Raw genomic sequence first — 12080 nt, 5'->3', positions numbered from 1 at the left:
TAGAACAGTTAATTGGATATGTCCCATGGAAATAATTAAGTGACCAAGACTAGGACCAATTGTTTCTAAATTAGAAAGAAAGCACATGTAAAACCCCTTCAATAAAAAATATTTTTTTGAATAAAGACAACTAACATTAACCATACTCAGATGAAAAAAGCTAAAGAAAAATACTGAAAAGTAGAAGTGCCAGTGTACAGAGAAGCTGATTTGGGTGGTGAATTCTTTAGTAGAATCTTCACATCCTTAACAAGAGGATCAACATTTGGAGTGAGGAGAGAGAATGAGTAAAAGGAAAGGCACATCAGAGAAGATCAAATGGGACACATAACATAGAACAAGTCAGTCCTGGGCACTGATTAAAACTCTAACTTTGAGATCAGACAAAATGAGATGAAATGCCAGTTAGCATTGCTTAAGTCATCTTAAGTCAATGAAACTGAAAGAGACAAAAGAAGTCAAGTAAATGCTGTAAGACTCTAAGAAATTACATTATTGGAAAAGCCTTAAAAAATAAATACATAAATAAATAAACAACAACAAAAAAAAACACCTTAAATGAGTCTCTGATGAAGATATTTACTTAGACAAAAACTACCTATCTGGAACAAAAATCTACTCGTCTAATTCCCAAAGTTCTTTAGATAACTAAAAATAGACTGAAGGGCCTTAAGAAAGTTTTAGATTTGAGCTAAGGCAATCAAGGACAATGGTGATGAGGTGAAAATCACAGGAGCAATGTCTTTTCCCTGTACTGCTTAGTCCTCCTTTAGTTGACTTTAGTTTAGGTTACACTTCACTGAAAGACATATATATAGTTCTGTTCTATAAAGGAAAATAAAAATATTTTTCTGGGCAACTGAAGGTTGACTAGGTCTGTTTAAACTCAACTGCACTGAAGTACTTGAATAAAACTTTAATTTATTTACTTGCTAAAGCTAAAAATAAGACAGAGCATAGATATGGAGTAAGTGGCTGAAGGCAATATTAACTTCAGCTTGAACTGCAGTCTTAAAAATGATGTATTCCTGCTCAAATGTCTCCATTCTATTTCAGTATCCCCTTCAATAATTAAGTGTCCAATGCAGAATAATGATTCTTTCTCCAAAATTTATAATAAAGTGATGTCTAGGACTACCAACGAGATGTATCTTCCAGGCTGTTGAACCTTGGAACTTCATTAAACTTGCCCAGGGATAGATAAGATATGGAAAAGAATAGTAAAAGTGTGTTCAAAGGAATTACAAATCAGATACAAGTAAAGACACTCAGAAAAGGAAGATGATTTTCATGATCGGGTTAAATCAAGGATTTTGAATAAAATGGCAGTTATATTCTATATATTAAAGTCAGCTGATCAACCCCGATTTGCAGTATGTGAAAGGCTACCATACAACTCTATGACATGCCTCAGTTCCACACAACATAACATGAAGGTTTCTGGTACCTACCATTTACTGAACTTCATGTTATTAAGCTCAATAATACCCTCTTAATGTTTATTCACAAGTTTACTTGAAATATACTAATATTAAAAAAAAAAAAAATCTACCAACTCAAGCAAAGCATTATATAAAGAAATTAAAACTGAAAAGTTCTGCTCCATTCCTTGCTCTGATTTAAAAGGAAAATTATTTTAGCAAGGTTTTTTATTAGAATGATTCTGAAGTAAGGATCCTAATAAACATTCCTTCTTTGACATACATTCTAAAAATTTTCTTTCTGAGAAAAAGAAATCTGAAATTTTGAGGAATCTGAAGAAATTCTGAGGAATCTGATAGCTAACGTATCATACCAAATGTACACTTCCTCTCTCACCACCTTATTCCAAATTAATCATTTGAGGAACTAAACAACCTGCTTCAGCATTAATGAGCTCAAGCAGATGCAAATTCTCCATTACTGTACTAAACCTTTGGGTCATTTTCTTGGTATGCATTATATGTTAGTCAAATTAAATGTAAAATACTACTTTGAAAATTGTTTATTTCTAAATGAGCTATTGCAAAAAAAGAAAATATGAGTGTGTAACAATATTTGAAAGCCCTTACAAATTTTTGGACGTACATCATGCTTCACCCACTGCAAATCTTGGCCATAGAAATGGAAACCATTAGCAAAACATTAGAACAAAGCTGGAAACTGCTGATTATCAGTTTGCCACTGTCTTCAGATTTAATGCAGTATTTGGCTCAAAAAGTTCTTTAAAAATCCCCAATATAAGTGAAAATATTTACAAAATAGAATGTCTCTCACTTAATGCCTATTGGGCAATAGTCTTTTAAAACTCCACAGACACTTGTAAATCTGTCAAAAGAATCACTGCCCATAAACAAACTTTCATGTAAAGAGCATTTCAGTGTCAATCAGACTGGATTTGGAATTTTTTAAGCATCATTTTTAAAGTAAACGCAAAACCAGAAATAGTTTAATGTTGATAACAGTAAATTACTAACTATTTACTCACCAGAACCCACCAGTAGCATTTACAGGAATCATCCTGACAGTGCAACCATGTATCAACACCATGAATTCCTATAAACCTGTCACTGACACTACCCCCATGAGTTATGCTATTGTGAAAGTTGCTAACAACCCCCACTCCTGTTGTCTGTTCACAGCCTGGCAGCTTATACTGCCAACCTTGCTATTTCATTTTCTTGTTATAATGCAGCTTATCTTTGACAGAAAGGTTACTATTTGATAATTCATTTTTAGAACCCTTTCCTTTCCTGTTCCAAAGGAGATTTGAAACCATACCTCAAATGAATTCAATGTTTTACTGAAGAAACCCAAATTTCTGTATGAAATTTTAAAGTGCAGGAATCACATTCCTTGGGCCTATATACCCAAACTTCAGCAGGAGGTTTGTAAATATAAATTAATTCATTTTCCTCATTATTTATCTTACATGGTGCAGCTTTATTACATTTCCTTACTTGCAGACAACTTTCCAAGCTAAATAGAACATTACAGGAGATGCATGTTTACCCTCTGAATGCTGTTGCAGCATTTGATTATATTCTTCTGCTATTAAATGTGACTTTAGATACATATTTACTGCAGGTATGCACATACGAGCATTAGCCTAATTATAGTCCATTATACCTATGCCATTTGCAACTCTTGTCCTTATTTATAGTCCTGCAAGTTAATGTTTAATTTCATATAGAATTTTAAACAAGTGTGGAGACAGAAAGAGATGTATCATGATTCCTTCTGAGTGCAAGTAGTTATACTGCTTTTCAGTTATTTTCCAGAATAATTTCAGAGACAGCATTTTACTTGCAGCTTTGGACTTATATTGATAATCAGTCATTTGACATCACCGATGGCAACACACAAAAGGTTCAAGCACTAACACCCTAGCCAGAGCCAGGCCGACTAATACAGAAGCCCTTGAACCAAACAGAGAGAGAAATGCCATGAAGAGGGGGTGAAGTTTCCTGAGAAAAAGGTAGCAGAGACAAAAGCAGAAGAGGAACAAATCATGGTGGTACTCTGTATTCTCAAGCTTGGTTTTTATTGTCTGAAATAAAGATCAACAATGTGATGCAAAAGAAGTATTAGCACACAAAACTAAATGCACCATAGTTACAGTTCTGTGCAAAGTTATTTTCAGTGAACTTAGAACAAGAATGTTTATATGCACAGTTGTTTTCTTCACTCATTAATAACTGTTTTCTTAAAAAGCTATTTCACAGGATAAAGCCAGTATGTAAAACTTTAAACAGTCTGATCCTTTTCTGTTTGAAATACACTTTCCCTTTGTGATGCACAAAACCCAGTATCTATTTAGGTGCTTAAGGCAATAGCTCTCATGTCTAAATGAGACAGCAGAAGTTTTAAGTGATAAATCCTAAGGTGGGGAAAGTGAAATAATTGAATTAGCATCTTGGAAAACAGCCTGTAAAGTTCACCTGTTCTACTGGACATTTAATAGAACACTAGATTTGTAAATCTTGACAGTTCTCACAAGTTTTATCAGGTATTCTGGCTTTGGTTTTTCAGATTTAAGATTTGTGAGATTTTTGTTTTTTTTCTTTTAAGATTAAAATATTTTGAACTTTTACAGTATATGAAGATATGCAGGGAAAATGTCAGACCTATATTAATTGCAACTAACCTAAAGGAAATTTTATTTCATTTTTTTTCTCCTTGTTTTGACAAAGCACATCAACATTTTATATATATCATTTTAAATCCGTCCTGTTAAGATTGTTTCCTAAAAATACATTTAACAAAATGAACAAAGATTGCTAGTAAAACTAAATATTTTTCACACCATAGCAACACGTCTAAGACTCTGGTTAATGTATTCTCTCTGAAATGGTAGTTTACATTTAGCGCACCCTTCAGCAGAAAAGCATACTGCATCGGACGGAACAGCACACACAAATGAATATAATGACTAAACCCCCATAATTTTCCAGTCAAGTCTCTGTAAGATTCTTTAAGTGATTCCAGCACACACTATTAGTAGAAAGTTTTGGTTTAATGTCAAGATCCAAACATACAGACCTCCGCACATCATTAAGATTTGTCAGGAGTGTAGAAATGTGCGCGAGCAGAACCCGCTGAGAAATCGGAACATTTCACTTCTGCCTGCACAGTACAGAAAGTGAATATCTGAAATGGAAGCATCTTGTCTGGCTAATTTAGAGCAAGATGAGATTTTTAAGAAGCAATAAGATTTTTAATCAGATGAGCTAAACTTTTTCCAGCGAGAGAAAAAAGGACCTTCCAAACACACAAACACATTACTACTTGGAGTGTTGGACAGATAGAAGAGAATTGCCAGGCAATGACTGAAACAGTATGTTCATAAGCTGAAACTGCAGAACCAGAAGTGATCTCCTCTTTCTCTCTGTACTGCTGGATATCTGATTTTCTGTGCAAAACAGATCATAAAGTTCCACCTAATTAATTCTTCTATCAAGCGTATGGCTTAGTTAGAGTATGCTGCTTGGTTGATTTTAAAATCACTATGTAAATTCATACTTCTTTAGGTGTTAATTACCATAACTATTACTAATTTCTATCCCACTGTCTGAATTAATGTGCTTTCAATTTTTGATCACTGGTAGCAGATGCATACCCACTGCCTCAAATCTAGCAGAGATCTGCCCTCTCTTTTACTGCATACTCTCTGAGACAGGAAAAGCTGATGAGATCCATTAATATGAAGTCACTGCTCCTTCCAGCTCTCCAGACTGCATCATTCATTATCCATCATACATTGATAGGGACAACATTCCTACTCCCAGATGTATACTACCTGCTTCCAGATGTATACTACACTGTTATGCAACAGTACACAGTAACACACACACGTATATAAAACAGCACACAGAAAAGAAAGGTGCATAGAAAATCTTAACCTTGGTATTTCCAAAATTTGTTTGAGAATCTTAACATTTGCAGAATAATTTTAAATAAGAAATTTCCTAGGACTCTTTAGACAAGGGGAAAAAAAGAAAAAAGAAAAAATTAACAGCATGCCATTGATTAACAGATAGAAAGCTTTCTCCCTAGCCTTTATGCACATGTGCAGACATCTGCTTTTATGCAATAAAATCTTCTAAAACATAATTTCTTTGCCCCTCTACCATACTTCCGAATCTTATTAAAACCCTCACATACTATTCTATGATTATCATAAACTAGAAAATCTAATGGAATTTTAAGAAATGCTCCACTTAGTAAGATTTCTAGTTAATCTATTCGCATATGAACATTACCAGTGGAACACTGTCAAAATGTTAGTTTTATTGTACAATAGAATCCAGTGCACATATACAAAATGTGTTTTTTAATGCCTGTGTTGTATCTTTGCCAAATCAAAACAAACTGAAATGTATCTCAGCTTGCTGAGGCATGAGACTATTCAAAAAGAGGTCGGAAAAATCTAACAAGAAAAGACTCATTTTACCAACTAATAATTGAAAACAAAATAATTGTCCCTGCATAAAGTTGTCCTTTTCTCTTTTCCCTACATCATTTTGTACTGCCTCTGAATATATCATGTAAATCTTGGACAGTGCAAAAATATAGTGATACTCATCAGGTACATAACAACATGCTCCATTTATGTTGACATCTAAAGAGCATTGCACATCACAGGCACCTATTTGGTTCCTTATGCTCCACCACCCAGTTCAAATTCCTATTTGCCTATGGTTTCAAAATTTTAAGTTTAATTTTAAAATTAGAAATTATAATTAAGAAAAACTGTAAAGTTACTGGTTCCTGGAAAATATCATTCAACTTCTCTGCTGACTCTGGGAAAATTTTTCCAGAAAATGTGTGTGACTGAGATGTCTAAATCACACTGTTAGAGTGACTTAAAACATTCCATTTAATTAGACTAAGGCTTCAATCTGCTGAACATATTTTTGAAAAGGGCCTTTGATACTTTATTGAATGTTGACCTGTAACAAATAAACAATCACCTTTTACTGCAAAATATCTGCTGGTTCAACAAACTATTTAGAAAGTTAACATTCAAGCTGATATTGTAATTTTCATGATGTGATTCAGTAACCTTTGTCAATAAAACTAATCAAACAATACACAAAATCTCTCAACTTTGTAATCACTGTCCTATTGATAATTATTTTATTATGGTTATACTAAAACTCTATTCTATAAAATGTTTTTTTTCTCAGGCCTATAGTATTATGTACGAACTAATTGTATAATTCCATCTGAACAAACAGTAACACATTCAATTAATTAATTTCTCCATTCAATTAATTTCTCAATTTCTGCTTATATAGAAGTCCAACAAAAGCTGAAAAATTCTCAATTCATTAACTGAAAACATCGATTACTTTCTAGATCAAAATTGGTTTATTATTCATTAATAGACATAATGCAAAAACTTGCAACTTATTTTGAGGATTCCAATGGTAATACACACGTATATTTTATTTCAACTCCTTGTAAATAATATCGATTAAACTTTTATTTTTTCCTATTGGTAAATATATTCCACCATAATTCTTGATAAGAACAAAAGTTTTCAGGATTTTCAATCAGGAAAATCAGAGTGCTTTAGTCTTAAATGAGCATGGACTAATTATTTTTTATTTTTGCAGCTTCCTTCTTTGCTCTCTGTATAGCAACAGTGGATGCAAGTGACGTTTCAATTTCCACCTATTTCTCATTTCTAAATTCTGTTCCATTACTGTCTTAATTTTGTAACACATTTCCACTTTACAGTACAATGTCATACAGAGCTTCCTGAGGAAGGTACTGAATGAGGATAATGCAGATGCAACAGTGTAATATTATCTCTTGTCTAAGCCCTGCTAAGAGACAGGGTTAATTAGCTATGATGTTGTTATTGGTATGGCAACCCTATGCTAATCATATCCAGTGAAATGGATGTTTCTCTGCAATAAGGCCACAGAGGCTATGGAGACAGAGAACTGGTCTCTAGTCAAAAGACAAGTATGTTTTGAAATTATGTATTATTATTCAGCTATTAGATGAAATACAAGAAAAGTTGAAAAAGGAACTAATTCTCACACTAAAAAAAATTGTAAACTTCTTTAAGGGCTTATTTATTGCCACAGCAAAGAGGGATAGCAACCTGAAACACAGAATGGGACTAGTCTACAGAATGTGTGTGATTATTTTGTTGAAGACTGATTTTAATTTGACCATCTTCTGAAAAAGTGAACTTCTAAAACAATCTTTCAAAGAAGATGTGCTAAATACTGACTACTGAGCACTTTAAATACATTAATGAAGATTTCTTCATCACCACCATATCTGGAAGAAAAAAGCAGAGCAATCCCTTTCTGGTTCTTCCTTCTCTGTCTGAAGAAGTAAACAGTAAGAAAGGGATGCTATAGGAACCAGAACAGTGAAACTTAATAGAGGAAAGTAAGGACAAAGCTATGAGTTCTGATATGGAACATGATCAGTGCAACTAAGAAGTGAATTTTGTACTGAGGATCCTGTGCAACATCTTGCGTAGAATTTAGAAATTACTTGGCTAAGGAAGGCCATATTGTGCTTGCTTGCCTCTTTGTTTAGATACTCCAGGTACTATATGACATTAGGATAAAAAACATGTATATTGTCACGCCATCTGAGAATGAAAATAAAATTAAGTAATTGAAGAAAAAGCAGAGTATGTTCAGATATGGTATGTTCAGATATCTAATGAACATAGAGAAGACGGAGACAGACTCTTCATGTACATCTGAAGGAAAAGGACAAAGAGTCACAAGTTGCAACGTAGGCATTCTGACAAGGGATAAGGAAAAAAAAAAATCATGACATTTACTCAACACTGGAAGAGGTGCCCAGAGAGGAGTTGGAATCTCCATCCTTAGACTTAGAACTGAGTCTAGGCCTCAACAGGCCCTATGGAACTGGATCTAAATGTGAAGTGAGTCCTGCTGTAAGGTTTTGGATCAGATGACCTCCAGAGGTATTTCCAACTTACATTTCTTTACGAGATGTTTGTAATGCTTCTGTATGAAAAACAACATGAAAATGGCCAATGTAACATTGTAATTTCTCCATTTTTCATGCATAGTTTATTATCTTACCTTTTAATTTTTCTAAAAGGATTATGCAATTTTAAAAGGTGTGGTTTTCATAAGCTGAAGTTTTTATGTAGGTGCATTACTTAAAAGCAGGAAAGTTGGAGATAACATACTTTTGGAAGATACAGATCTGTGAACAACTAGGTTAAGAGGCCCCCAGCTCCAAACCATGTCTCCTGGAGTACTGAAATCCAACTGATTATTAAAAGGTAGCTGATCCATGAAGTCTTGTATCTATTTTAGATGAAGTTATTTCTTTTTGGTCATATATGTGCGTATTTATAAATATCTACATATATATTCATATACTCTCTTAAGTTAGTAACAAATTAAAAAATATACAGCATTGAAAAAACGTTAGTGTGAAAATGGCAGATAGAATCTGTACTGGCAGCCATGAAAGAAAGTAAAAGCTAAAGTTCACAAAAAGCTAAAGTTTAAAAATAAATGTGGATTTTCAATGAGATCAGAATGTCAAAATATCATAGGAAATTTAATTTATTATGAGCAATAAGGATGGAGTATTCAGCATGGAACTACCTTGGTTTCCATTTTTAACAATTCAGTAGATACCTTCGCTCTTTCTGCTGTTATAGTCAAGAATACTAAAAAGTTACAATGAACATTACAGTAAATGATGTAAGGAATCTAATATTGTTTTCAAGTGTGCATGGTGTAGCATTTTAAAATTTTTCGAACTGCATTGCATGGAAGAGCAATGAGTATGACAGATGGAAACAATCTTCAATGCAATTAATTTTGAATAATTAAGGTTGTTCAGCTTTGGAGGTAGATGAATAAAGGGTTCATGGTAAAACATATGCAAGTCTATTATACTCTGGTGAAGAGGTTTGCTTTCTAAAAATCTTCATATGACTAAATATTTCAAATATTCCATGCTTCTTCCAGAAGAATACCAATCAAGTGGCACTGTCCAGACCAGAAAGGAAATACTTGGTCATACAGAAAGGAAAAAGTGGTAATTGCTGCTCTAGACAAGGAATAATATATATTATGATCTTAAAATACTGATGCAAAACAAAAGCTTTGTTTTCATAAACATAAAGATGAACTGAAAAGCTAATACCTGTCAAATGTATACGTGTACCTGCTTATACCATTCTATGCAATACTTGGAAATCCTGGAAATGCAATGACTATACAGACCTGGAGTGAAATTCTAAGCTTACAGAAAACATTTTTTTTCTATGACTTTAAAGCAGAACCAGATTTCATTCTATAATTGCCATCTCACTATTTAAAATCAAATGCTTTTACACTTCTTTCCACTTAAAAACATATATTAAATGTGCATTTTTTAAATCATGCTTTTTAACCTAAAAATGCTCATGACTGCGAAGTTTGTTCTGGGACGTGTGTTAAAACCTGCTGGACTAAGGTTCTCAAAAAAGACATGTTCAAATTTTTGAGCCAAACTTTAGTTGACACTGTCCCTTTAAAGTCTAATCTGAAGGACTTCAAAATAGTAAATCGTATGGAACTCAATCTGTTTATCTGAAATGGATGAAAGGGTTTGTGCTCCATCTAGATCCGAACTCTTGGTTCCACAGAGTCTAGGTATTTCAAGCCCAAAGTTCAGACATTTAAGACGTGCCGCTCTCATGAATCCCCAGTCTTTCCCATGTTAATATCCATCATTAAAAGGTGAATGAATGCCCTGACAAACTAGGATATTATGAAGAGTTTCTATCAAAATTGCCACTTCAGACACAATAGGTGATGCTTATCCTGCTTTTACTCACCTTGTACAAATCTCAGAAAAAAAACTAAGTCACTAATAGACACATTCGTTTGTTCCCAAACGGCACATAAGAAAACCTCTCTTTCATTTATTACTTTTGTCTCATCCCACTTTCACAGTAATCTGTTTAAGACTACCTTAGCCAACCAAAGTGTGAAATAAATCCAATGTACCCTATAACACAGGCAGCTCCAGTTAATATTGTTCAAATTATTTACATCTGAAGGGCCGCGCCTGTCTGGATAGCTGGGCCCGACGCTTCTCTGGACTTGGTTTCTGCTACTCACATCTGTTTCAGCTTTAGACTTTCACTGGTATTCTGCCAGCAGCCACAACTTTTTAATGGCTACAATAAACTACAGAGACTCATCAAATCTTTGTTGAACGTGTTAAAATTATAACCTCTTCAATTAAAATTTCGATTTAAAAATAAACTACAGCATTATCTGAAGGGAAAAAAATTGAAAGGGAATGTTTGAAAGAGATACAACATTTTTATATGAGTGATTGCTTCTTTGTTTAAATGTAGGAGAAATTATTCACAGGAATGCTTGTTAGAATCCTGCTGCATATTTCTGAGTGATAAAATACCAACATCTGAAAACATTTCCACAACCTTTTTTGTTTCAAATCCTTGCTGTCATTAACTTTATATGTTAATTGCTTTGGATGGGTTTCAAATACATCTTTACAAAGAAAAATGGTGAAAACAACCTCAACATAACGAATTTTCTCTGAATATCTAAGAAAACACATTGAAAGAGAAATCAGTGATTACAAGAAAGCTGCAGTTTTAATTTTATAAGTTAGTTGAAGTACTTTTCCTACTTTCTGTCTCTCTCTTTGCAATGTAGAACAAATATGATGTGAATGTCACAGCCTCAATGCAGATCCTACAAGACTACGATGCGTTACAGCAGGACTACATGCTGAAAAAGTACAAGATCAAACACGGATCATGTTTCTGCACAAACTAGCCCAAAAGAGGGCAGGCCAAGGGTTTTACAGGGCCAAGCGATGAGAGGAGATAGAGCACTCACTTCTGCCCGGGTCGAACAAACAATAACTGATACCTTCCTACCACTGTTAACCTTTGAAACTATCCTAAAGATACTAGTGACCTAATTCAGCCATTTCTAACTGTAACAATAAATTATTTCTAACAGTTTTCATTGCTTTACATTGAAAAATCAGCTTGTTCAACTCTGATTCAAAAAATACTCTTGCATTTTGATGCAGATGTGTTATCTAAATGTAAATGGAGATTTTTATGAGTTTTTATGCAGATTCTGTCCCAAAATTCTATTTTCTACATGTAATTGCTTCAGTAAAAATAGCAACTTTGCCTTAGCAAAAATGACAGGCTTGAAATATTCAGTCATCATTCACAGGATTTATTTTTAAGAGTCATATGAAGCACAAAATAAAAATGAAACTGCTTGTAACACTTAGAGAGCAACTCTTCCTACTTCATATCCACTCAATACCTTGATTGATAGATGAGTTGGGTTTCTGAGCCCCTCTTTATAATAAACATTTTTAAATGTTTATTTTATGTCCCAGGGTGAAAATATTTTGAACTGGAGCTTTCCATTGCCCTTTGCTGTGCCTTGGAAAGCTGTGTTTTATTTCTACATTAATAGCATTCAACTCTTTCTTGAAGCTGTTAAATTGTTGTTACATGAGTATTGAAGAAAGTATTTATGTTATGGAACTAGCAGGTTATCTACAGTTAAACATAGAGTTGTGAAGAA

General features: G+C 33.6%; 1 protein-coding gene across 1 annotated transcript in view; it reads right to left on the bottom strand.

The window, feature by feature from the left end:
- FMN1 (formin 1) overlaps window positions 1-12080 on the bottom strand; it is a 194501-nt gene that overhangs the window by 47842 nt on the left and 134579 nt on the right.

This window comes from Cygnus olor, chromosome 5, assembly GCF_009769625.2.
Source record: "Cygnus olor isolate bCygOlo1 chromosome 5, bCygOlo1.pri.v2, whole genome shotgun sequence".
Lineage (NCBI taxonomy): Eukaryota > Metazoa > Chordata > Aves > Anseriformes > Anatidae > Cygnus > Cygnus olor.
This window is presented reverse-complemented; position numbering and strand designations above follow the sequence as displayed.